The sequence below is a fragment of the Cimex lectularius genome, unplaced genomic scaffold (assembly GCF_000648675.2).
Source record: "Cimex lectularius strain Harlan isolate CLEC.00 unplaced genomic scaffold, Clec_2.1 scaffold197, whole genome shotgun sequence".
NCBI lineage: Eukaryota > Metazoa > Arthropoda > Insecta > Hemiptera > Cimicidae > Cimex > Cimex lectularius.
Genome location: NW_019392961.1, coordinates 1,024,391 through 1,040,669, shown reverse-complemented (window position 1 = coordinate 1,040,669; position 16,279 = coordinate 1,024,391). Strand labels below are relative to the sequence as shown.

General features: G+C 34.3%; 1 long non-coding RNA gene across 2 annotated transcripts in view; it reads right to left on the bottom strand.

Moving 5' to 3' along the window:
• Positions 1-16,279, bottom strand: part of LOC106665866 — a 377,468-nt gene that overhangs the window by 85,645 nt on the left and 275,544 nt on the right. For both annotated transcript variants that reach the window (XR_002910776.1, XR_002910775.1), the window contains one exon: positions 13,137-13,174. This is a non-coding gene — a long non-coding RNA (uncharacterized LOC106665866). The remainder of the gene's footprint in view (positions 1-13,136; positions 13,175-16,279) is intronic.

Genomic DNA, 16,279 nt, shown 5'->3' with positions numbered 1-16,279 from the left:
CATGCCGCGTCAGGCAATAAAGCGGGACAATGCCTATTCAAAAACCATATGCAGATTTCATCATGGATCAGAGCGTGTTAAGTTGTGGTGTTTGAACATTGTCGACCGCGTAGGACTATTCTTCCTGTTCGGTTGTTCCGATACGTCAAGGTACGGATGATTGAATCAACATCCGTTGAACAAGAACTAAGGCCGGTTTAGCAAGAGTCGAACAGCGATTTTACTGCCTGTTTTGAAAATGTGTTAATAATTTGAATTTTTCATATTCTATTATTAAAACATCAACACCTTATAGTCTTAAAAATTTATAGCTTTATTACAAAATGAAGGGCTCACCAGAACGTATTAAATATTATCAATATTTCGATTAAGTTTCGTGGCCCGATTGATCAAATAAATTCTTTTCAATTAATTAATCTTTAAGTAAGGTTTTGGTTGAGATAAAAAAGTCAATGTCACGAGCGGGATTCGAACCCACGACCTTCGGCTAAATACGCCTATGCTTTATCAATTGAGCTATCGTGACTTCGATCCACCAATCGATTTAATAAGCGAAATGAAGTAACACGACTTGTGAAAAATGGCAAAAAGGAGGGAAAATTCAAAACGTGGGGTTGAGATAGGAGGTTTGGTGTCCGAGTGGACCGAAGTTACGATAGCTCAAGTGGTGGAGCAGCGACATATTTCGCCGAAGGTCGTGAGACCGAATCCCGATCATGGCACTGACTTTTTTATCTCAACCAATACCTTACTTAAAGATTAATTAATGTAAAAATTATCAATAGTATGTATTTAAGTAAAAATTAACTAAGCAAGTATACTATTCAGTTTAAAAGTTGCAAAATTTATCACAAAACCGCTAATATTGACGAAGATACTGTAGTTTCGACGATATATCAATAATGTTCGAAAGGACTTATTGCCTCAGGTTTTAATTGTTTTAATTAAGGTCGTCCAACTCTGTGCTGACTTTGTTTCATATAGTAACGCCTAAGAGATTTAAGCATTTTCCTGGGAATGGCGTTTCTCCTCCCTTTGTCTTAGTTGTTCCGGGACTTTCGGCACTGGCTTTGGTCTCCGTTCATGGGGTACATTGAGAATCTGAAGATCGGGTGTTATGGGGTGGCCACGTTTTCCCGCTCGGCTGGTCCCCTTAGTCAGCCGGCGGAACGGAAGCACAGGAAGTTGGGCTAATGCATCCGGCTCTGTTCGCTCCTACCATTGATTTCTCTCTCTGTCACTTCTCTCTCTCCAGCCTCCGCCCATTGTTCCTTTATCTGTCAATCTCCCCCGCCCCGAAGCCCCTCCCTGGACGATTTTTGTTCTAATGGCATCATATTTCCAAAATTAGAAAAGGGGGAACCACTTGAGGGAAAACAATCGGTTAAATCAATCTAAAATGGAATGGGCCGGATGTCAGGGGAAGAAGGATTCTAATAAGATAAAATATCAGTCCTGGTACCTTATGATTGACCATCCAATCATGATCTACTATGATAATAATTAAAAAAAGAAACAATTTTAAACAAGTAAGGAGTTCTACGTTGACAAAATTAAATTTAACTAGTACTGATATAACCACTGGGGGCTAATTTACCAATTGACGTATTAATTTGTTAAAATATGGAAGGCAAATATTCGCATACGTCGCCATATAGAAATGAACACCTTATTTACATTCGAAAACTTTAATATAGTTCATTTTGTATTTATGGACTGCAAAATGTCAAAATATTAGAAATCTGTATTTTTTCTTATTTTTTATCAAGTCATTCTTAATTACACATATACTCAATTAAGTATGTACATTTTCAAAAATCAATAAATGAAATAAATTATTGAGGAAATTCTGAAATAATTCTATTGTTTGTAAATTATTGTTCTGTTCAAGCCTGGCGAATTCCTTGTGAGCATGTTCTCTCAACCGACTATCTATATGATAGAGGATAAAAGCGAGACTTTTGTAAAAACATGAGTCTAGTTCGGATTGAATAACAGCCAAAACACGAAAAATCCACAAAATTTCGCCAACCTCATGTCGCAAATTCGATTCTCAATTTTAGACGGTAAAATGGATGTTATTCAAACTGGTAGTGATACGTAAAATATTGTGAAGGATTTTTCATAAATCCCGAACGAAATTCATAAATAATATTACAAATATCAACTTATTTTTAAATGAAAAGAGAAGGACATGAGTTCATAGATTTTAATGAAACGTTTTTTAGTGGTACAAAGTCATAAAAAACATTAGACGCTTTAAGAAAAGTATGTACCTAGTTATTCATTTATTATTATTACTTTTTGGAAAAAGCGCACTGTATTCATTTTAAGCACTCCAAAACCCTTTTTGATACGAGTTTTCACCGTTAACAAAAAAGTTCAGGTGAATTATGGGAAATTTTTAAAATTAATTTTTGTATCAGATGACCAGTGTTCTACATGGAAATGTATTTTTTCTTAATTTTATTCAAAATCAACGTTATAATAACCCATATATGTGTTTATTAATCATAATTGACAGTATTAATTATTTAAATTAATCATACATTTTGTCTCAATCAAGATCATACTTAAAATATATAATTGATTTAAGTTATTATAACCGTTCGAACGCAGAAAATTTCTTCTTTGAGCTCTTTGAGCATACTATATCAATTAAACTATGTATAATTGCTATGTATAAATGGTGTTGTGTCATTATAAGTAAGAAAAATAAGAATGAAACCAACAAAATCATTAGGTCAAAATTGTAATTGGCAGGCATTGGTTTTATAAATAATAGAAAACATAAAATAATTTATGACCGAGCAAAGGAAGCCACTAGTAGTTTTATAGCTAAAAACAAAGTTATATTCGCCTTTTGCACCCCCGATACAATTTTTTTTTGATGATCAAACAATATTTTTCCTAAAAATGTTTTCGCTATCAAAATGCATCCGATTTTTTTTCGACAATTCCAAAAGTGGTGATTACTTTGAATCCAGAGTGTTCGTGAGTTAAAAAGTTGTCGATACTTCTAGCAGTTAATAAATAAATTCTTTTCAATTAATTAATCTTTAAGTAAGGTATTGGTTGAGATAAAAAGTCAGTGTCACGAGCGGGACTCGAACCCACGATCCTCGGCTAAATACGCCTCTACTCAACTCTTCGAGCTATCGTGACTTCGAACCACTCGGACACCAACCTCCCATCTCAACCCCACCGTTTGAATGGTTAGGGATGGTTAGGAAGAAGAATAGATAATATTCCCTTCTTTCCCTCCTTGAAAAATGACAAAAAGGAGGGAAAATTCAAAAGGTGGGGCTGAGATGGGAAGTTGGTGTCCGAGTGGATTGAAGTCAGGATAGCTCAAGTGGTAGAGCAGCGGCGTATTTAGCCGAAGATCATGGGTTCGTGTCCCGCTCGTGACACTGACTTTTTATCTCAACCAATACCTTACTTAAAGATTAATTAATTGAAAAGTTTAATTAGTTTTCAGAGGATAATAATGATGTTTCATTAACCACTTAAGTAAACACAGAAAATCAGCGACTTAATTTCTAAAAAGTTTCTTTTTTTTAAATAGTTAGCACACAGTTAATCTTAAAAATTTAATCCTTTTCTTGCTTTTCATTTGAATATCTCGCCGCTTGATCGTGACTGAACCTATAGTAGAAAGTTTGACCTAATCAGAAAAAACATATTGTTTAACTTTTTAACATCAAAAAATTCGAAATCTTCCCGTTTTCATTCTCTTTCCAGAACTCCTATCCCTAAATTATCATGGAAAAGCGAGGAACTGATAAATTTAAGTGGTTGGACGTACTCTCCCTACACAGCCTTCCACCAGCAGGTCGCTTCATAATGCTAAAAGGGGAGGTCCAGGGTGCACGGCCCATTAGCTGATGAGGCGACGGCTATTAGTCCCTCGCTGCCTCCAGACACTCCTCCAATTACTATACATTCTCGGCTTATTAAAAACAGGGCGTTAAGCCAACGGACAATTTCCCAACCATTTTCATCAAGCCTCATCATCTTTTCTGCTGGGGTGAAAAATTGTAGTATCCACGTTTCAGCGAAGTCTCGTTATCCATTCTTGCAGAACGTATAAACCCACGGTGAAACTGAAAAAATAGCGGAGCTACCCTAATCCTTAATCACTCTGTTCCTGAGACTCCATTCAACAAAATAATAGGTACAATATTTTGTAATTAAAAAAATCCAAACGACTAATAATTCATTGAGGTTTTATGATTAGCTTTAGAGGACATGTTTAATTTCGTTAGCTATAAATGTAATTATTTATTTATTGTCGTATTACAAATTTGTATATGTTTTTTTCTCTTCCCGTCACAACACCGACACTGGTCAGCACTGCACTCAGAGCTTGGAGGTCTCCAGATTATCGTCGTTTTAGGTGACACGGGGGTTCTCGGGATGGGTAAGTGTATAGAGAGGCTTGAGCACAAAAAAGTCACAAAACGTATGTTGAGGTCATTGTGAATAGTGAGGTTGGTGCCGTGATAAGAAGCTTGGACAATTTCTCTAAGGTCGTTTGATCGGAAAGAGCGGATGCGGTGAATATTAAATGACTTGTTGGAACACCACAGTTTCATTCTGTATGTGGGAATAGGTTGCAGTAATGGGTAGTATATAGTTAGTTGAATTTTGACGGACAAATCAGATTTCTGATCTAAACGTCTTGGTCGTTATTCACGCCTTCTGTTAAGTTGTAGTCTCTTAAGTCTTTTGCGGGGAATCCACGTAAGTATGCTGTCTATATACATTACTAAATATTTGACTTGAATGGAAGACGATCTCTTTCTTGTTGATGTACAGTGGATGGAGAGACACTACTTTACTTGTACTGAATGAGTATTTCAGCTCATTCAGTCTTTCTTTCTAATTATTTGCACCAGTTTTTAATAATTTTTTGTATTCTTCGATGTTGGAAGTTGCTTGAACATGAACGTATCGGGTTAGAAGACAAAATTACAGTCAAAGCATATGTGGTAATGATGTTTTCATTTGGTGATGATGGTAATAGGGTGATACATAGTCAGCAGCATAAATGGTACGAAGAATAGGGCCAAGAATGCTCCCTTGTGGGACGCCAGCTTGTATCTCTCTTTTTTCCGACAGGAATTTTTAATTTAATTGAACATTGAACATTTAATTGGAAAAAAAAAACGGTTTCAAAATAGTGAATAGATTTTTCATATTGTTTGCCTTTGAATTTATTGAGTAATTTTCCTTCTGATTTTAATATATTCATCGCAATCTTGACGAAGGGCTGATTCTTTTCTAAAAAATTTACAATTTAATATCAACCTAATGATGATGATATCGAAATAATGATTAATGAATACCTAGAAAAACGAATACGTAGGGTAGACAAGTTTGTATGTAAATATTAAATAACGACGCTTTAAGAAAGTAAAGCAATATGAAGGAATTTAAAAAATTCGAGAGAAGAAAAAATAATTAGAAGTCTTAATAACTATTTAACAATTATACAAAATACCTACTGTAATGTAGGTTTAAAGAGAAAAAATGTAATTAAGTAAGTATTTAAGTGTTATATATTCTTGTTTAAGAAACAAGAATGAAATAAGTATGTACAAAGGTATGTACAGAAAAAAAACGTGTGTTCAGTAGTATGTGATCAAAATGAGGTAGACAGAAGCACAAGGATTGAGCTCTCTTCCAAAACGAAAAATGAAATAAAATAACCATGGTAGGATTTGATAAATCAAGAATGCATGATGGTAGGTTTCAAAATAAGTAGGTTGGAAAGTATAAAAAACATGAAACAAGAAATCCGGTAGAAAGAAATATTTAAGTACTGAGGGAAATTTATATTAAAAAAATCAAGGATAAAGGCAATTAGAAAGTAACTAAAACACTCACATCTTTTGTCCAACTTTTGTAGTATACGTCATACAACCTTTACTAGAACTTTGAAACTTCCAATTATATTCACTAGGTTAAAAACATATGAACATACTTCCAATATTGAAACTTATGGTTTCCAAATGTAATGAATATTTGCTTTCATAAAAAGAGATCAACGACGAGAACCAACAGAAATCAGATATTTAGGTTACTTTTCTCTGATAGAAATAGTAGAAATCGCTTAAAAATCTGAACATATTATACATGCTTATTAATAATGTTTTGCAAATAATAGTAGATATTTTTGAGAAAGAGGATACTAAAATTTAGAATTAGTTATTTATGTACTTTTATTAGTTTCAATCAGCTAAAATAAAGCTACAATATAGAGGAAATAAATTAATACCGTGAATATAGAACTCCCAGATGCTAAAGGGGTGTGTATATTATTAGGAAGAATTAAGTTGTAAGTTGTGCCATTACTGGCAATCTGCCTAGAACCATATGAATACTGAGTTACATGTTTTGGCAAAAAGATGGTAATTTTTACAGACGTTTGTGGAGTAATTTACTTAAGATAATAAATTGAACTGATCAGAATTTTCATTTTCAAGCTAGTTATTATGTCTATGGTATACCCCTTATTTATTCATTTAACCCTTTTAATATCTATATTACTAGTATAAATATAAGTATGGCAAATGTTTTTAACGCTTAAAGAAAACAAAAGGAAAGTACATTTTGATTTGTTAGTGGATCCGCGTCGACGTTCCACAAGTTGTCCTGTCTGATTTATATTCCTGGGGACATCAAGTTGTCGCCGGGCTATGTCGAGATAAACAATTTGAACATGTCCCGTCGGCAGATATTTGCCAGTCATTGTTCCTCCTTTTACATTTTTTAAAGCCTGGCTCCCACTCTTCCCCTGGGCACCTGTCACCGGTAATCAATCGACGGGGCGAAGCCGTCGCCACGTGTGATAGCGATCACGCCAATATGAGGTCACGCATGATCCTTTCAATTTCCTATTCGTTCCGCGCCAAGAAATTGCTTCGGTATCACGTTATAAATTAAGTTCGGAGCGCATAATTTCGAAAGGTACGCGATTTTTTCTCTTTTTACCAACTCGTCCAAAGAGGATTTTCTAATAGTATAGTCGTGAGTGGGTGATTTGAATTCAAGAACTATTTTGAAAATATTTAATAGTAAAACAATATATGAATTTATTAAATATTTTGAGTACTTTCTTTTTTGTATATTATTACATGTAGTAATATTTAATAATAATTTAAACATACAAATAATGTCTTGTATTTTCATTATTACGATTTTATCAGAAAGAGACTTTTTCTCATAAAAACATTAGACCGAAAAACTTATCATTTATAATAAAATATAAAAAATATGATAGTAAACAGAATTGATTATGTTAGAATCTAACTAAACCAACGAATAACAAAATAAATTGTAGGTAAAATTCAAATGCCTCTAACTATAAATATAGATATGTTTGAGATCTGTTTTCTGGTCAGGTAGAGGAAGAAGTAGACTCTGTGATGCCAAGCTTTCGGGCCACATCCTATTTCAACAAGGAATTGCCTCCTCAGCATAACGTTTTCTTTATCGACTGGACCTGTATTTTTGGGAGACCACTATCCTTCAAAAAACTGAAAAAACTTGTCTTATTCTCAACTTAACCAGCCTCATGTACTTCGAGACCTCGTCATCGGGGTGTTTTCGTCATTCTGAAATGTTAATATGAGAAATAGGATGCTCCCCTGATGATGGTCTTATAAAGGCCGAAAGCTTGACAAGTGAAAACAGACTCTACTTCTTTCTCTACCCGACCAGAAACCAGATCCCCAAACACAATCGTCGTGGTCGATTTCTTCTTCATCGATAAAAATATAGTAAGTAATTCCTATCGTACAGAATGAATTAACGTTGGCACTAACCGTCGGCAATAGTGAACGAAAGATCATAACCACTTTACTATACTGTTTGCATATTGATCTACAATAAATTCACACGGAAGGAAGTGCCTGGATTCGAACCCACAACCTTTAGGGTGGCACATGCGGATCGGACACCCTAACCCCTCTGTCACCGAGGTCCCCAATATAATTAACATTTATTTATTTTACATTTAGGATGCCCGTCATCTTTAAATTTTGTCGTCTACCCTTTCCTGTTATGTTCACTTCATTTTCACTCCCTTCTCCTGAGTCGCATAATTATATAGCCTATGTTTTCAATAAAAGAATTTTATTTGTGAGACCAACTTTTCTCTACTTTTCCATCCTTTTTTACCTTCTGCACTATTTCTTGTTTTACAAGCACACTACAAATTATAATGATAATAAAAAGCTTTTAGAAGAGACTGCACCATTTATTTGGCGTTTTGTTACAGTAATTAAATAAAATCTGCAGTAAAATCCCATACATATGCAAATATAGATAAGAAGAAAGTTATAAAAAAACAGTTAATAAAAATTTGTAAAACAATTGAAATAATCATTCCTAGTTTATTGATAGTGTTAAGACATCAATTGACATGATGATCATAAGCCTTCAAACTACTCTTTATTATCAAATTTGTTTAATAATTCTGCATTTTAATTGTATTTACTCGAATTGCAAGATTGCTATTAGAACTATAGAAATAAAACTAGTTAGTAGTCGCGTAGTTCATAAATGTTTGAAAAATAAAATATAAGTTTAGCGATTATTTCACTTTATTTTGTATTTCCATTTAATATCTGTCATTCTCTCTCTCACTCTCACCCTCTCTCTCTCACTTTCTCTCTCACTGTCTCTCTCTCACTCACTCTCTCTCTCTCTCTCTCTCTCTCTCTCTCTCTCTCTCTCTCTCTTTGTCTCTCTCTCTCTCCGTCTCTGTAGAGCTTCTATAATATTTGTTATGTAGTACCAGTGTTCAATGTATTTGTAGAACAAGAGAATAAAAACAATATATATTTCCCACATTATTGAATTGCTCGATTTTTAAATGTTTAACAAAAAGCACGTTTTCTAAGCAGATTTTTGTGCTAATTTGTCAATCCTCCATTATTTTACATATACGATTTAATTTATAATTACGATTTTCGATTTAATAATATTCATGTATGTAAACAATGAACTTTAATTTATGAACATAATGTATAATACCATGGGAAAGACTTCTCGGAATCATCACTTTCAATAAATCATGAGCAAGAAATGAGTTACGTGTTTCACCCGGTAGTAAAATATTAAAAAATTAGATTGACAGGGATCAAAGAGGAGGTAATTAATTATATATTATTCCCTCGCCATCCACCTACACGTTTACCCAACAACATCCATTTTCCTCGACAATGTCACGGCAACAAATGACTTTCCATGCTCGGCTGCTCACAAATTTCCTCGCCCCCCTGACGCCGCTTATCGTGTTTCGTGCGCACTGGAAATGCCCTTTTTAGGGCCTAATTGTATTTGCCTTATTGGGAGACAAGCTGTTATTTTCTCTTCACTCACCTCCTCCCACTGACGGTGTTTTTCTTATGAATAAGCAATTCGTCGTAAAAATCTATTCTTTTTTCCTCCTTTGAAACTTATATTATAAAGATAATTGAGTTGAATTGCTTTACAATCAATGAATTGATAACCTAATAAGTTGTATAACTAATTGAACAAACAATTACTAATTTTATAACATAGATTTTTTAAATAATAAATCGTTTACAAATGTGTATTCGGAATTTTTCTTATGCTATTTATAATTTATAATTTGCTTAATCTGTATTATGTACTATGTTTGTATCGCTCCCTTACCCATCCACCATATTACAAACTCTCTCATTCCCTCTCCCTCTCTCTTTCTCGCTTTTTCTTTTCTATTTTTATTTGATATTACAAAGTATACATTTTTCACGGATTTTCCGTGTTCATAATTTGGTAATTTTCTGTAGTTTGGTCGTTGCCAGTCAACCTGGTTGATTGCTTCTTTTATTTATCCTACATGTTTTACAGTATTTCACCATGGTCATTGGTTGATCTATGTGTGACTTTGTCAATGCTGTTCTTTTATACTGTGGTGAAATGCCAAAAAGCATTTGACAGATCTAGGGTCGTCGATAAACAAGATATGAATCATTGGAAGAAACAAGACAGCATATTAGTTTACTCATCTAAAAGATTTCTTAAGGTTTTTGTCAATGTTTTTAAAAAACTGTTTTTATAAATTTGGTCTTTGATCTGATTTGAATATTAAAACACCCCAAGGAGAAGCGGAGAAAAAATTAGGGGAAACTTGGCGATTAATATTCAACGTTCTGGACGGTACCCTAACACAGGATTATATTCAATTTAAATTTGCGTTTGCCGCGAATGTTTTCTGTCCCATGCAAAGCGTTTAATCAGAAGAAGCTTCAATGGAAAATGTGAGATTTCTTGGGATCGGAGGTGGGAGACGTTATGGCCCCAGTATCCCGGACACATAATGGGACCTAAGAGCCCCCGCGACCTACCAAGAGATTCATTTTCCAAATTGCTTCCTGTTCCGGCTGCTTCTACAGTGTGACGTCACACACAATTACCACCCCCTTGCACCCTTCTTCAAACCCTTAAACAGTCTTTTGACTCCGATGTTAAATCAGGGGTTTTTTCTCACTCATTTTTTTTATCTTCTAATACCATCGTTTTTATGATTATTGCCATGTTTGTATGTCGAACAGGGTGGGGCTGATTCCAGTTTTTAAGGGGATGCTTGCGGAAACATCTCTTATCTCGAGGGGGTCGTATTTTAAATTTTCATTTTTACTCTTTTAAAACTGCCCTCGTGGAGTTAATTTAAATTTTCTTCCGTCTTTTGATTGTATGCCTCTTATCGTATTTTAATTTTTGATGGAACCAGAGATGAGAAGTTTATCTTTAACTTTAGAAAGGACGAACATTGACTAATACGTTGCGCTTTGACTAATAAAACATTATCATTTTTCCTATATCCTTCATATAATGCGCTACCAAAACATGTGGGAAAAATCGCAAAATAATCTTGAGCGATAAGAAAGATATACATGGATAGCTATGTAAATATTGTGAGATAGTCAGAACAACATAGAGTCTGTGAAATTTATCTGTGTAGTGTGCAGAATGATGGACTTGTAATTTGGGTTAACACATCTGTGAACACAGACCCATCACTGAAGATGGCGAAAAACGGTAAAAAATTGATGGATAAATGAGAGAGAGATAGAGTGGAATGGAAGGAGGGAGAAAGATAGAGAGAATTAATGAATGAATGTCGTTTTATTGGAAAAATCTCGCAAACAGAGAGAGAGGAGAAAGGGAGAGAGAGAGAGAGAGAGAGAGAAAGGGAGAAAGGGAGAGAGAGAATGAGAGAGAGACAGAGAGAGTGAGAGCGAGAGAGAGAGAGAGAGAGAGAGAGAGCGAGAGAGGTTAACAATGATGATAACAATAAGTTTGCAATGAGTGTAATTTTGTAGGCTTACTAAAAATATTTAAAGTGAAATCATTGCTACTGATTTTTATAAAACAGGATTTAGAAAAGGATAATTTCAAGACTTGACTGCCTACGAAAAATAATATACGGGTATATTCCAGCAAAAATTAGTTGACAAATAAAAACACTAAATAAACGAACCTTAACGAAACCATTGATTTGTAAGCGGGCCGGTGTAGCGACGGTTGATAGCGAACTGTTTCTGATTTTTCTCAGTCTTCTACTACATTTTAGACCCGGTTTGTTCCCCGATGCCCAATCGACCTGTCAGAAATACTGTAAACATTTTACTACGGCCAGTTTCGTTGGATCTACTCCTCCATTCTTAGGTAAAAAACATGAAGAAAAACCGAGCGAGTGAGAGAGAACCTACTCGCACTCCGCGGAACGCGAGGCTAATGTATAGACCAAAGAAAATTCCAGTAAAATCAAAACGGGTGGATTATCCCGTTATATGCTATTACGAACACAAATGAGACGGTCGAAAGCGGCGTTTTCTCACAAAAAGGATATTTACAGGAAAAAAGGTTGAATATGGGATGGGACGGTGAAAAAAGAGTAATAATAATCCCTCGACATTAATATCGTCATCTTTCTAATATAAATATATATAATTATGTAGTAATATTTCCTAATATGTTAATTATATAAAAAAGCTATATAAAATTTAATATAATTTAAATAAACTGTAAATTATAATATTATGTTTATTTAATCTAATAAGAGAAGTGGCTGTTCATTTAAGATTGGTATAACTATCAATAATCTTTATGTAAGGTATTGGTTGAAATAAAAAAGTCAGTGTCACGAGCGGGATTCGAACCCACGACATTTGGCTAAATACGCCGCTGCTCTACCACTTCAGCTATCATGACTTTTTATCCCAACCAATACCTTACATAAAGATTAATTAATCGAAAGAAGTTATTTGGTCCATCAGACCGCTAACCCTAATGGATAAATTTTAATAAGTTTTACGTGCTTCATTAAGAGTTAACTAAAGAGTGAACCACAGACTGAGTAAAGACTGTCAAATGAAAATATGCGTTTAAGAAGGTTTCATAGGTTTCCAATGAATATTTCATTCATTGTTCGTAATTAAAATAATAACTGATTTTTCTAAATTTCAATATACTTAAAAAGTCCATTGTATTTTGTGGTCCGATTGGAAAAGGAAAAGGAGAGAAAATTCAGAAGATGGGGGGGTTGAGATGTGAAGTTAGTGCCCGAGTGGATCGAAGTCACGATAGCTCAAGTGGTAGAGCAGCGGCGGATTTAGCCGAAGGCCGTGGGTTCGAACCCTGCTCGTGACACTCTTTTCATTTCAACCACAACATTAAATAAAAATTAATTAATTGAAAGAAATTCTTAAAAAGGATGAGTTGGGAGAAAATCTGTTTAAAAGTGGCTTTAATGGAAACGATTATAATTTTATCATGCTTTCACAAAATCTTTATCATTTCTTTCTCAGTATAACTTGTTTCTTCCTTTCTGATTCTTTCGTGAACACTTTCATTATAGCAACAGAAGCAACTAACACATGGTAATTAACCTGAATACAAACATTAAAGGCGTTTAAAAAATATAGTAGCACAACCATTAAATGATTCCACAACATGGTTATGTAGACTGGGCTATTATTTGCGAAAGAAATTTGCATCACAAAGATTTTTGACTGTAAGACCCTGAACGCGATTAATACAGTTTCCTTGAACTCGCCTAATATTTTCAGATTGAGGAATGAAATAGTACTGACCTTTCATATTTGGACCCTCGCAGTATCGCTTTTTACACCTACAAAAAAAGTAAAGTTAAACGAAAGCTATATAAAAGGTATAAAATTTTTGTGTATTTGACTAAATTTTGTAAGTTGAAGTAGGTTTACGTTTCCTTTACGTACGGATATTTGTCAAAATTTATAAATTAATTAATAAAAGTTTATTAGTACGAATAATTTCGTCGTTAACAATAATGTGTGGTGTTTATTGACCGTTAGTCAATGATTATTTGAAAATCGTGAGATGCGGTCTGGTGTGACGTAGATTTTAGAAAAACATTTTCTTTATCGTTACGATCTTTATTGAGGTCATCTTCAGTGCTCAAAGCGTTTGTTTTCTGTGTAGTTCTGTCATTCTTGTGTGTCGGGTTGAGAGTGACACTTGGATTTTTCTAAAACCCACATCAGACCGCATCTCACAATCTCCAAATAATCGTTAACGATAATTTGGATTTCGGCATTTCGTGATCCTAGACGGACACACTGAGTATGGGAAAACGCTGAGACACGTCTGAATCGTTTTTCAAGTCAACAACAACGACTTTTTTCAACGACAACCAAGCAAGAATGGGCAGTCCAAAATGATTGGTAACGACTAAATGACAAGAAGAATAATAATTAAACGGTTGTTGTATTTATAGAAAAGAACATTAACTTTCTATTATCACTGTAATTCAAAAACTCGTCTGACACAGCAACTCATAAAAGTGAAAATGGGCAGTCTAGAGTGATCAGGGATGATAAAACGGGTGTTGTAGTTATTGATTATTTTGTAAAGTCGGTTTTATAAAATTTGATCAAATTGAACTTAAAATAATTCAAATCTAATAAAAAATTAACAATAACAAAACAAACAAAAAATAAAATAATAACCCTCCCCTTATTTAACGGAGGAAAGGGCAGAGGAAAGATAAAGATCCTTTTCTAGTGAGATAAGGGGAGCAGTTCTTGCCGACATATGTTGAAACGCGGCTTATCAAGAAGAATCTCGTCCGTCCATTCCAAAGTGTAATTGCGAGGACTAACAAGAAGAGACGGGTGCATCGAAATAAAAGAAATTAAATTAAGCGAAAGGGGCGTGGGAATGACAGGATGGTAAAATTCATCGGGCCGTTCATAAAATAACCGATCGGAAATGGACAGAAAGAATTTTTTTTTGGCTTTCGTAACAACGTGGAACGTGTATAGTTTCGATTTTCCCCCCTACAAATCACTAGTCTTGCGTTTTGGCCGTACAGGAATGCGAGTCAAATTCAAATGAGAAAAGCCGGGCGGTTTGCCGGGCCCACATCCTCGTCGATAATTACTTTTTTACTCCCGCTCCCATGAAAAGCCCGGAGAAAAAATCTCGAGTCATGATTTTAATAGCGCGAATAAAATGCTCGCGACGTTAGCTAACGGGCCTAGGGTTTTTTTCCCTCTAGGAGAAATTCAATTCGCCGCCTTCTTTCATTTCAAAAATTTTTTCCCTTAACGGAAACACACTGATTATAAGTTGAACGCGGCTATAAAAGATAATCTAAATAGAAATTAAGTCATTTTTCAAATTATTTAAGGGGACCACGGTGGCCGAGGGGTGATTGACGGTCGACTCGTATTTACCACTCTAGCAGTTGTGGGTTCGAATCCCGGCATAGTCCATGAAAGTTTAAGTTAAAATTACTTTCAAAAAGCAGAAATGTATGGATTGATTCTCTCATCTGCGACGACACCCAACAAGTATTTGAACATTAAGATCCTTAATGAGGGGTAAATCATACATTTTGTTTTATTTCGTAAACAGTAGGCTTCATCACGGTTAAAAAATCAGAAAGCTAAATCATAAAAAACCGTTCCTCCTGAAAGTCTCTGCAGGTATAAATATAACGATAAAAGGATTTTTTTAAATAAATCTGCGCAATATTTAAGAAAAATAACGAACTTAAATGAAGATATTAACTTTTAATTATTTTTATCAGCTTATGCTTAATTACGTAATTATTCAATTATTTATACACAATTTTTTCAAAATGAAAAATTTGTATCACAGATGGGATTCGAACCCACGACTTTTGGCTAAATACGCCTCTGCTCTACCACTTGAGCTATTGTGTCTTCGATTGTCCATGCCACCAACTTCCCATTTCGACTCGCCGTTTTATTCCGATTGTAAGCAAATCGCGGCTTCATATAGAACACTTTTTATTAACAATTGTACTACTGAATCCCGTCTGGGACAAAAATTTTTCACTTCGAAAAAATTGTGTATAATTAATTGAGTTAAAAATGAAAATATTTTAAAGGAAAAAATATTTTAAAAAAAATGTTTTAGTTGCTTTAAAAAGCGCTATCAACAACAAGGTTATTTCAGCCCCAATAATAAAAAGATTTCAGCTAAATACACATACTTACTTACTCATTCTTATCTATGTATACTTCACTCTGGTAAGGTGTTGGAATGCTTGATATTCCTCCTTCACACTTTACACATAAAAACAACTGCAAATAATATAACTAGTTTAATTCTGTTAAACTACACTTTCACGTTTATATACACAAAAAAATAAACATGCAAAATTCGAAAGGTTGTAGCTTGAGATGGGGAGTTGGTGTCCGAATGGATCGAAGTCATAGCACAAGTGGTTATAGCAGCGGCGTATTGAGGTCGAAGGTCGTGGGTTCGAATCCCGATCGTGACACTAATTTTTTCATTTCAACCAAAACCTTACATAGAAAAATGAATTAATTGAAAGAAGTAATTTGGTCAATCAGACCACTAAATATAATGGGTTCATAAATACATTCTCGAATAAAAAATTTATATGTACAAGGACAATAAAAAATTTATATGTACAAAAACAATAAAAAATTTATATGTACAAGAAAAATAAAAATTTACACGTACAAGAACATAAAACATTTATATGTATAAGAACATCCCCTGTTTTCTACAAAAATCGGAACAAGGTGTCAATGATCAACTTGTTTTACCCGAGTATGATTTTTTCTATACGGAGCCAAGGAATAGCACCCTGTAATAATGTGTTACGCATTGAACAGCAGCAAAAAATATTTCTATTATTAATAATGATTTGAAGATCGTGAGTTGCAGCTGGTGTGACGTAGGTTTTAGAAAAACAGTT